Source organism: Sebastes umbrosus, chromosome 11 (assembly GCF_015220745.1).
Source record: "Sebastes umbrosus isolate fSebUmb1 chromosome 11, fSebUmb1.pri, whole genome shotgun sequence".
In the NCBI taxonomy this organism is placed as follows: domain Eukaryota; kingdom Metazoa; phylum Chordata; class Actinopteri; order Perciformes; family Sebastidae; genus Sebastes; species Sebastes umbrosus.
In genome coordinates, this window is record NC_051279.1 from 22,565,971 (window position 1) to 22,578,450 (window position 12,480).

General features: G+C 40.2%; 1 long non-coding RNA gene across 2 annotated transcripts in view; it reads left to right on the top strand.

The window, feature by feature from the left end:
- Nucleotides 1-5,666: 5,666 nt before the first annotated feature.
- The window catches only part of LOC119497365, a 120,246-nt gene continuing 113,432 nt past the window's right edge, over nt 5,667-12,480 (top strand). For both annotated transcript variants that reach the window (XR_005208906.1, XR_005208907.1), the window contains exons 1-2: nt 5,667-5,821; nt 7,303-7,702. This is a non-coding gene — a long non-coding RNA (uncharacterized LOC119497365). The remainder of the gene's footprint in view (nt 5,822-7,302; nt 7,703-12,480) is intronic.

The window sequence follows — 12,480 nt, forward strand, 5'->3', positions numbered from 1 at the left end:
AACATGGGCTGAGAAATGACTAGGAAGAGCTTTTGGGAAAATCCACTCCAATTGTGTGACAACATACTGCATCCCAACCAATCACCACTTTCTTTAGAGGGAAGTAAAATGATTGTTGGGACTGCAGTGTGAGATGAAAAGATCGCATGTTCTATAGAATAGATCTTTATTGTTAGTGTGCTAAGAACAATGAAAATATGTTTCTCAGTTCTTCAGCTGTATGCATCATAAAAGTATAAGTCAATAACTAAAATCAACAAATAACAGTGGAAGCAGAATATATATCAAGACAAGCAATAAAAATGATAAAAAAAATGAGATAAAGTGACCAGTGCAGTGTTGTTGAAGTAGCAGCATACTGGTTGTTTAGCTGCAGGCATTTGTTTAGTTATTAATTATGAAAAAATGTTTTGCAAACATCTCCAACTATGGAAAAAAAAGGGGCTTTATTTCTCAAAGTTTCACACTAAGTGAGTATTGTCCATGTCTGCACATCCTTCTTAAGCCTTTTTTTGTACAATGTTTTCTACATTGAGTGTAAACGGCCCACAGATGGACCACCAAGCTCTTGTAAAGCTCATCACTGAGCTATGAAAAAGCACTCACACACACACATACACAGCACTTTTATTCCCAGTTACACTCCAATAGGCAGGACTGATTTTGAGAGTTTTATAGCAACACCCCCCCTCCCTCCTCTCTATAGACTTAGGATGCATGGTCTTGATTCTGCAAAGCCTCTGGGAAGCTTATAACAGCACTCCGGAGCCAAGAAATAGATGCATTTATATAGACTCAGACAGAGCAAATCAATAAGATTATTTTAACCCTATGGTGACACATATTTGATAGGTTTTCATGTTAAGCCCCCCCATAAGGCTTAAGTCTACATCATGCATTCAAAATGTATCTTAGTAGGGGGAGTGTTGATCTGAGACCCGGATGTCCCATACTGATGGTTAGATGGCCGTGAAGTGACTGAGTCCATACACAAATTGTAATCCCAACAACACTGAAGCACACTGATTTACCTGCACCTCAGATTATCTTTTGGTTTGAAGATGTGTATTGTCATAAATCCCCAACAAATTACCAAATTTTAGTGTGTTTAGTGTAAAACATCATAATAAATATAATGGATGCATGGATAGACGGATGTTTCCCTCCTATTACAAAACAATCAGTGTTAAAAAAGATGATGCATTAGAGAACACCTGCACATAACCACGTACTGCCTGCATCCTTTTTCACATCACCCCCTGGAAAGTCAGTATAGACTCATCTATACACGAAAAAGCTAACCTGTACCAACCAGATGACGCTTCCCAGGAGGAGACTACTACGTAACACATCTGTGCATTGTCCAGGTCGTGCATCCATTCACCTTAGAGGCCACATTAAACAGACTATGAAGTGATGACGGTGAGCAGTTCTCCCACCATCCCATGACCAACAGCACTGTTTCATTACTAATGTGCTTCTGTGACTAGCCAATTATGTTGCCTGCTTAGGTTTGTCTAATTGCCCAAAATGTATTCCTGCTGAAGAATAAAATGTCGCTCATTTGCGTCATTAATAAAAGCTGCACACGTACCAGGGTCACTTTAATTGAGCCGAATGATAAGGAATAGCTGCAATAAAGGCGGTTTATTGGTTGAATTATCAGTACAAAAAGGTAAATCTTCTTGGGCTTCATCCCAGGAAAAAATGGATTCTATTTTATTCCAGCCCTGTTGTGCTGCTGTATGCTGGCTGTCTGGTGTTCAGACAGTCATGATTTCCCTTCCCCCTCTCCCAGACAGACCCTTATCGTGGGGGAAGGGCTGGTTTAGCAGCAGTCAGCCAAGGGCCCTCCAGCGTGGCTGACAAGCATGTCTGTCTACGGTATATGCGTGTCTCTGTATGTGTGTGTGTGTGTGGTTGAAATTCTATGCATAAAATTGAACCACATAACAGTCAAGCACTCTGTCTCACACATTAACAAATATCTGTTTTTTTTGTTAATTGTTCCTCATTTTCCATCAGGATCAGTGGTATAACACAACAAACGTAACAGTGTGGCATCAAGGAATCTTCAGCACGCAGTATGAACCTTGCAGCATGTATTATATGCAATATATGCAGTACTTTAGCTCTATTCTATTCTATTCTGTTGCATAATAGCTCAATTAGTTGTGTGAAATTACAGGTGCTGTAGCTGTTACGGCGTAAGAGCCATTATGTACGGTGTAAACACCAGTCGGTTGTTTGAGTTCATAGAGCTATATGCATGTTTTAATGTCGTAATCGGATGCAACATTACATTAAGATAGCGACACTTTAAGCATGTGCTTTCATTAAAAAAACTATATTATATATGTATGTAGCAAGCAAGCCGGTTAAATAAGCACTCTTGTGCATGTCAAATTAGTTTAACTGCCTGTGTGTAATGAGTGGGTAAGCAACATGACATCTAGTATGTGTTTCATAAAAAAATTAACATCAAAATCATGTTTGCTTTAGTCACCACGTACAATATTATGTATAGGAATTAGCCTGTGTGTGTGTGTGTGTGTGTGTGTGTGTGTCACAAGCTCTGAATCACAGCAATAGCATGACAGGAGAGGAGATAAGTGCAAGACACAAAACATGGAACTGCCTGTATTTTATACAGTACATTTCTGTGTGCAAAAAAGCAGCTCTGCTTGCAGTCGTAGAGGAAATACAGTGAGTGTGCACTAGTGCATTAATCCATAAGTGATGTTATGTAGCTGCTACGACTAAGCCCTTGCAGCATCACACCAGTATGCAGATATATGCATTTTTATCCGAGCTTAATTGGCTGTGCGTATCTGCTGACTGTGCACAGAATGTAAACACTGTCTGTTCTTTTCAGCTGCTCAGTCATATGCATTTTGTAATACCCAGCGTATATTACTTTATTTCCCAACACCCCTGATGATAAATATGTATCATGCATGGAGATAATATCTTCAGCGTGTGGTATAATCTTGCAAATTTTACTAACAGCTCCAGCACTTCTGTGTCTGTGTGTATGTGTGTTTCTGTGTGTGTGTGTGTTAAGCTCCTCTAAGCTGTATGTAGCCTGTTCAGTGTGCAGTCTCATGCCTGGCTCAGCTGACTCCGCAGTGGGAGATATGCAGGCAGCAGCCAGGGCAGAGCAGAGCGGAGCTGCTGGAGTCAGTGGCCCAGTAAAACCACAGCAGGGAGGATAAGAGCTCCGCCGGAGGGGGGGCGAGAGAGGCATGACTGTATCTCTATGTCGGCCTGTCTGTATAGGTACGCTCAGCCCAGAGGGGGTGGATGGTTTGGGTGGTGGTCCTGGTGGTGGGGGTATGACTATTTCCCCCCATCTCTCTGTTTTATACATTTTTTAAAACATATTTCCTGTTGCACTAACACCACGTGTTTCTGTTGTTTTCAGTTCACATCCCTTATTCATTATTTATCTCTATCTGTCTGGCATATGAATAGAGGACAGTGGTGGTGTCTGTTATCTTGACTTTTCTCTAGTCTCTACCTGACTCTGGCTCTGTCTATACACATCTGAGATGTTCCCGTAGGCTTGCATTCACTTCACGCAAACAGAAAAAAACATCATGCAGACTGAAACTCACAGACAAGTTCCTGTTTGTTTGTCTGTCTGTCTGGTTTGTTTTCAGGACCCAGGTGGTTGTGGGTGAGAGTGGTACTTCCTGTGTGTCTGCCATGTCTACCTGTGCGTCTGCCAAAGAGACAGAAGAACTACCTGTTCGTCTGTTGGAAGCAAGTGCGGTATAACAGGCAGGATCACATTTTTTTTTTACATGTGCGTGTGTCTAATGACTGTCGTTGCATGTATTTGCACGTCTGTTGTCTGTCTGGTTGATTTCTCTATCTGGGGCATGAAAGTATTACAATCAGGATAAAAGAGAAAGACTTACAACTGGCAAAGGGGAGACATATTATGACTTACAGTATTCTCTGCCTCTGTAGGTCTCTGTTGTCTACTCTACTTTACTGTCTCTTCCGCCTCCCCTCCAACACACACACACACACACACACACACACACACACAGTCAAAACGCCACCACCACTGACTCCAACACCAGTAGCATCTTGTGTTTACTATAGACCTGGAAATTATCTTGCTAAAAGGTGATCCACAGCACTTTGTCTAAATAAAAACAACAGAAATGCATATGGAAGTAGTTCGACCACAAGTGTACAGAACTTTTTGATAGAAAAAACTATACATTTCCCACATTTTAGGATGCAATCAGGTTTCTGTTAGTAAAATTAGCAGCAGGTTCTAATAGCCTGATACAGTGTTTCCCAAACGTCTTCACATCAAGGACCCCTAAATTGACACAAATCAGACTATGGACCCCCGCCCCCCCAATTTTGTTCCAGGGTGCCCCATCTGATAGGATTTTTGTTTTAGATGTTATAATACAGAAAGTGTATGAAAACCATGACCAAAACAGTCATACCGTCATTGTGTTACTTATGGATGGAACTATAGTGAGATTAATTTATCCCCCCCTTTTGCTGGGGACCCCCTTGAAACCCCTCGAAGACCCCTGGGGGTCCCCCGGACCCCACTTTGAAAATCACAGGAGTAAAAGTCTGGACTGATAATTAAAACAGAGTATTTATAAAACTACCAAATTTAAATGCATATGGATTTAAACAATAAATCTATATATAATTAAATTAAAGGAGTACAATTAAGTAATTAAATAATGATAGTGTTATCACCAAAATATCTACGTAAAACCATAAAAAAAGTATAACCTGAGAATCAATAAAAAAGTACATTTTTCTAAACCTCACAGGCCTCCTTCACCTTGTAGCAGCGTTGTCATTATTTCTATTTACGTGCCACCCTGTGCAATCCAAAAACAATGAAACCTTTTTCCTTTTGTCTCTTCCTTTGTTCCCCTACTGCTGCTGCTGCTGCTGCTGTCCAGACACAATGGTCGTCTCCAGGCGCTGCATGCATCCAAGAAAGTTCTTGCGTTCTAAGCCGTGCCATGTGTAGGCTATACACCTGACATTGAGGAAAAAAAGACAAGCAAGGAGAGAAGAAAGAAATGATGAAGCACAGTTTAAAGTGTTGCTTTTAGTGGCCACTAAAATAAGAGATGACTCATAGATAGTTATCAAAGTGGGGAACCCTGCAAGATGCAAATGAATAAAAACGATAAGTTAAAGGTACAGGAATGCATTATTTCTAGAGGTTATTCCTGTGGACCATGTGGGTTTCTAACAGCATCACTATCTAAAGCAGCCACTTGTTTTTTTTTTGTATTTCCCATCAGATATCTTTGCCTATACGACAACAAATGAGGAGATTGTAGCTTTAAATTTGACTTATGTCTTGATGTTTTTCATTAACTGATGTCATAAAAATGAATTAAATTAAGATAAATTCATTACAGAGAGAGACAGATAGATGAATTAACTTAATTGACTGGGGGGAAACTACTGATCAAGTGGAAGTTCGTGAGCTCAAAACAAAATAAATAAATAAATAAATCTAATGTGAAACCATGCAGACAATGAACCAGCGTGCTGCTCCCTCTGTTAGTAATCACACATCTCTCCAACAGTCCGTCTCTCTACTGTTTGTGCTGCATAGAGTTGTTTGACTTTGAGAGAGGGCGGGACTCTTTGGAGAGCGAAATGAACTAGGCGCGGCCAAAAAGGAGCCCCATCCATCTATCACACGTGTAGACAAAGAGGGGACTCCACAACACAAAGCTGGATGTTGCCCTCTCACAAACTTTTTCCTGCGACTCACAACGACGCGCGCAAAAACTGCAAAAACACCCTGCAGGTGAGTTGTCCTCTGCTTTTTACTTGAGTGCTTTTCGAATTTTATTACCAGTTAAAAGTTTGCTGCTGTAGTTTGGTGCGTCAGCGCTCCAAAACTTGAGAGCACAAAGCAGGAGAGAGAGAGAGAGAGAGAGAGAGAGAGAGAGACACAGAGAATGAGAGGAGAGAGAGAGAGAGAGAGAGAGAGAGAGAGGAGCGGTCCCCTTTTCCTTTGTCTACTTGAGGGGATGCTCTGGCACGCATCTTCATAACGCGCAATAATACTCAACATATGAGACTGTAAATTAATTGTCAGAGAGCTTTTATCAGTGGAGGTGAGATGGAGTTTGCGCTGCTGCCGTGTTTTTGTCTCTTGGGGATGTTTGCGACGCACAAGACAAAGCAACATGCCTGTCAGAAGTTTGCGCAGAAAAAGGAGCTTTTACGCACGCTGGAAAACAGACAAAAGTGACAAGTGATAGTTCCTAAATAGTTTGTAAACAGTTTTCGTGCAGGAGTTTTATGACAGCGGTTGTTTGTGTTCTGGTGAAGTTGCCAGTGTGCACTGAGGGAATTCAGAACAATGCAATCAGGTGTAAAGTGTCCAAGAAACAACAACAACAGTGACACGGAATTTAAACTTGTTGCACGGAATAAGGAATAATGTTTGGAGGGCAAAAAAGATGAGCATGAAATAGGTGAGAATACAAATCAGTAAGAAACTTGTTGTAGTTTTATTGGAGACAGAGCAACAGGTATAGTAAGTCGCTGCAGCCTCTTTGTTACAGTAAAGGCTCCTTTGTTCTCAGTCCATACAAAGAAAAGCAGCAGAAAAGGAGCGCAAATCCACAAGGAAACAACTTTCTGGAACGCTTGTAAATGATTTTCATGGGATACAAAATATTTTTAATTTAGTTTTTTGAGCTCAAAAGTGTAGAAAAAGCTTTTATTTCACATTTTTTTCCCCTTTTTAAATATATAAAACCCCGCCGGGAGCACGTCATGATAAATAGGTCCTATAACTCGAGGCTTATTTGAGAGTTTCACCTTCATTTTTTTATTAGGTGTCTAAAACATAACAAATGTAGTTTAAATTATTATTTTTTAAAACTTTCTTCATCATGAAGGTGTGGCCAAACAACTTGTTTGAATTTGCTGCATTCCATTGTGTAGTATAGCCCTACCCTTCAACTTTTTATTAGGCAACATAGAAGACAATTTGCACTCACAGGATTTATTTGTTATGTGAAACAAAATTAGTTTTGCATTCTGCAAAACATTTGGCTTTGGATATGTTCGTTTTTCTAACTTTTTTCCAGCTCAATACCAACTTTTACAACATATTACTGCACCTAAAGTGTTACTTATTCAATATCATTCATCAAACAATGTATTCATTTTCTTATTTTTCTTTTACAAATTTTAAACAAATGAACAAATTTGTTGCACTTAAATAAAGTTTTAACTACTCTGTTTTTTTTTTTTTTTTCTTGATTCCTCTAGGATCTGTGTCCTTAGGTGGATTTTAACACCAGATTAACCAGCGAAGCGTTTTCTCCTGCTTGGAGGTTAAGGAAAGAAAAATATGTGGAAATCACATGGAAGATGTACCGAGTCACCTATCAAGCGGCTTTTGAGACGCAGAGGAGGATTAAGAGACTGTGCAGTTTGCTTTTTAGAGAAGGTGAAGACTCATCTCATGAGGATTTAAACTTCAGGAGCAGCAGTGCCAGGCGGGATGCATTTCAGGCACACTTGGAAATCTGAAAAACTCATGGAGACACTTTGAGGATTATAAAGATGTGCAGCGTGTGTCTCTCTCCACAAGACAACATCCCTGCAGCCCAAAGCCACCGGGATAGCAGGATATTGCATGTATGATCCTCCTCGGCCCTCCGCATTGGTAGGTGATATTACTTTGTACTGGGATGTGGCACTTGTTCAACCTCTTGTTTGTTTGCAGGGCTGTCTTGCTCACCTGGAAGCAGCACACCACCCCAAGACACACACACACACACACACACACACGCACACGCACACACACACACAACCCCCAGTTATTTCCCAATATCAGTTGAATTTTGGTAGAGGCTGTGTTGCCCTATACATAGCTATTTATGGTGCACTTGCCATACCTTATGTGGGATCAAAGTTTGCAAGAAAAGATCAAGATTCATCTGATAAAAATTGATTTTGAGAAAAAAAAGAAGAAGAAAAAAATCAATGCTCTGAATCACTCTTAAACAATTTCCCCTCTAACCTGTGGTAGTTTGGAGACTATCCTAATGTCATTATGTCATTCACGACGTATCATGTCATATTAGAGCTGGGCAATATATAAATATTATATTGATATCGTGATATGAGACTAAATATCATCTTAGATTTTGCATATGGTAATATGGCATAAGTGTTCCTGATTTTAAAGGCTGCATTACAGTAAAGTGATGTATTTTTCTCAACTTACCAGACTGTTCTACCTCTTCTATTATTTGCCTTTACCAACTTAGTCATTGTATCCACATTACTGATGTTTATTTTAAAAAGATCTAATTGTGTGAATATTTTGTAAAAGCACATTAACTCTATATCATCGTGATATCAATATCAAGGTATTTGGCAAAAAATATCGTAATATTTGATTTTCTCCATATCGGCCAGCCCTATATCATGTCAGTCGCTCGTCATTGCTCCCCAGAAATTAAGTTTGGACAACAATCTGGGATTTAAAAAAAAAAAAAATGATACAGAAACTCTACCACAGCCTGGGGTTTTGTACGCAGAAGCCGCAACTTAAAGGCTTGACTTTTCACACTCGCCATATACTTGAACACACAGTTAGAAACACATTTAGCCAATAAAACGCCTAAAGCGCGTCATGCACAAGTTTGTGGCACCACATGACCACGAGCCTATTGACTGCACCATGTATAGCGTAATTATTAAATAATTTAATGTTGATGATTAATGATAGATTATATGCATATTTCTTGGTATGCACTATATAAAAACTTTATTTTTTATTTGGAAAGATTGTGTACATTTTCCTGACTGTATGCAACTTCATTGTGTTATATGCAAAGTTTCTGTTTTGGCAGAATTGACTCATCCAGTGCAGTCTGTTTGGCCTAATTCATTTGTTCAAAATCAGCTCTTCTGTGTTACGTGCCATCTGATGTGTGGTGTTACTGCAGCTTGTTCACTTGACTCCAGTCAGAGAAATGTTTCCTCAAAGTACGGGAGAGAATGAGCTTTAAAATGAAGACGATTCAGCCTGTTTTTATGCTTCATTTAATTTAAGGCAGGGTGTTATATCTTGGAAAAAAAAGTCAGGAGAGATGCAGGCAGCCCCTTTAACCTGTGCTTGTATACTATATGGAAGTGTGACAGAGAGAGAGAGAGAGAGAGAGAGAGAAACACTCACTCCTTATCAATGATGTCATTGAGAGCCAATGAGAGCAGGCAGTGGTACTCCAGGCTCCGCCTCCGGCCTCTGTGCATGGCAGCCCACATGGTCCTGCAGCATCACATGTTCTCCATGCCTTTACTCTGCTGCAGAGAGGCAGAGATAAAGAGATGTTGCTCTTGGCTGTGTGATGCTCTTATGCTACAGTTACTCTACCACGTCCCGCTCAGAAATAGCTCGTTTATCACCGTAAGCGTATGCGAAAGGAAAAACTTGAAGGGTTGAGGAGACATATTTGTGTTTACATTAATGATTAGCAAAAAAAAAATCCATCAGTCCCTGAAACATTAGTACGAATGTGAGGAAACAACATTCAGGCTGATGGAGATAAATTATTACTGATAAGCTCTGCCAATTGATACTCTCTTTTTTATGTGGCAGTAAATTAATTTATGCTTTTAAGAGGCTAAATTATAGAAAAATAATTCTAAAAGATTACCTTAATTCATCCCCAAACATCGAATTTATAGGGGGAAAAGATTGTAAGGGTATCCATGTCGACTTAAGGACAATTTACCTGCTCTTGTGAACAGTGGAGCTTTGAGACTCGAGGGAAACGGCCTCCTGCTGCTCTTTTGAAACAGGCTCAGTCTGTAAATGACTGGATCAGTGGGAATGTGGGTCAGTCAACACTGACACACAGGTGGGACAGATGTAGGTCAGTGGTAGAGTATGGGTGCTGATGAGTCATGCATATACTTAGGGCCAGAGGACGCGAGAAAGAGAGGGAGAAAGAGAGAGGATGCTCAGAGTGCATGCTGTGCATTTCATCATGACCATCCACAAGACATGCTGAGGTCACACTTAACTTAATTTCTGCTTGAGCAACTCTTGAATTTCCCCTATCTTGTTTGATTGTTATAAATGAAATTGTGTATGAGTGCTGCAGGGATGACATATTTTTGTAGGCCAATACGAAGGTAGCATCGCACGGTCCCCTCAAAATAAAGCCAATGGCCCAATCCCAATGTCCCCCCTTAGGCCTTAAGCCCTGAACCCTCAGGGACTTGACTGACGAATGGTTGATGAATAAACCAGGTGTGTAACATAAAGTAACTACTCTGATTTCATGTGTTTTTTTTATGTACCATCTTAAATCCTTAATGTTAATGTTTCGGTGCACATTTAAATATGCCTGGCTGAACAACCATTTGTCGTCCTCTTTGTTTACCTTTTTTTTTTTACGCCACGGGGCTTCCCCTGGTAACTCTGTGTTTAACCTCGCAGTGCTATGAATTGTGGGTAATTTCCTCAGGCAAAGTCTGCAGAAATGCGGACTTACGGAAAGTACTCATAAAAGGGCTTAAAAGGTCTGCGAGAGAGCCCTCTAAGACTTGACGATTTGACAGTGGGACAGCCCTAAACCTTCACGGACTTTGCAGGCTCACGCCTCAAAGTCTGTGAGTGTGGACATTGGGATTGGGCCAGTGTGATTTCTCGTATTGGATTTGGATTATTGCAGGAAAATGCGGCAAACAAACATTTATGATACTTACACGTTTTGTTCGGCAAGATAATCTTCACAAATTAACTTTTCACTTCTATGATTTTTGAAGCATAAATGCAATTGCCAGAAGTAAAAACGCTAACGTTACGCTATAAACACACTACACCAAGGTCACATGACTTTACGTCACCACCACTAAGCTAAAGGTGGACGAGTGCTTCAAAATTCACGAGTGGGATATTTACTGACGTATCTCATGTCGTAGAACAAAACGTTAATCTTGAACTTGTGGTAACCACGGACCTTATTTCAGGCATCAAGCTAAAAATAAAAAAAACACATTGACTTCCAGACGAGGGAACCGGAAATGCAGTTCCTGCAGCTCTCTATATAGACTATAGTACTGAACGATGTATGCACTGTTAAGCACATGTTTTACAAATTTCCACTGCGAGGTAGCTTTATATGAGAATAATATATGTGTGCAATTTTGTCTTTTTCGTTTAATTTGTAAGTACTCTGCGAATTAATTCCCGCTTATAACATCTGGAGCCCAAAACTACCCTGCGCTACTATTCACCTGCTGCTGTGGGATTACAAGTGTGCAGATTCAGTCCACTACCAGTTAATGAAGTTGTGAGTAAAACAGAAACATCAGGTTTGGCATGACGAATCGTTGTGACGGGCCCAGCACTGAGCTCTTAATAGGCATCGCCCAGCCATGGTTCCTGCTACAATACAGTATGCTCCGCTGTGTGTAGCTTAATTGCGTTGCTTATCTGTAATGCTATTATCAAGTACAGTGCAGTTTTCATAACATTTTGCCATTTGCTGGACGCTTTATGAGAGAATGCATTTTTTTCCATCCAGACGTCCCAGTGGGAGCTTCTAAACCTAATCCATTGAGTTACACGGGACAACATTTGCACAGCAATCTGTGGCATCTTCCAGCTCCCAAAGTCTCAATATCCCTCTAAGCTGGAATGCTCATTAAAAAATGGGCAATGGTTTCACACCATCTCCGTTTTCTGCAGCATATGCCCAACTAAATCTGTGTCACCATATAATCTCCCATCCCATCGGTATTTGCTATTACATTAATATAAAGTACTTCATTCTTTTTCTTCTGGTGGAGTCTGATTAGGACCACAAAGCACAAAAGAAAGTAGTACATTCACAACAATCCCACAGCATTGTGCTCTGCGTTATTCTTTTCCTAGTTATATGTCTTTAATGCACAGCATGTCCGTGAGCTGGCCTGATGTTATGCAAAGTGCATTAGACTAGAATAGGCCTCCAACATTAGGCCTAGAATAACCAATAACTGCCGTGTAAGCCTAATTCTCTCAGACATCCCTTGGTCAGCCTCGGGAAAGCCATCAGGTTTAGTTTTACCACTCATTGCATGTAGCTTGTGGGCATTACATGAAATCACTATAATACATGGATGTGTACACTAAGTAGATTTTCTGGTTCATCAAACAACAAAATGGACAACAAATACCAGTTAAGGTCCAATCTGTTTTTGCATGAACCACTGTTGACCCATTACTGTATGTGTTTACATTGTGTTTAATTGATTTTTGCACTCCGACATGTAACGTTTGATGCTCTGATACAAGCACTGACAGATGGACAACTAGATTTCTAGCTGGAACAAACATATTTTGAACAAAAAAAGACTCAATTGATAAAGATGAGTACTCAAAAAACAACTAATTTTGTTTAATTCTCCCCACCAGATGAATTTGGGTTGATGCTCCCTTTG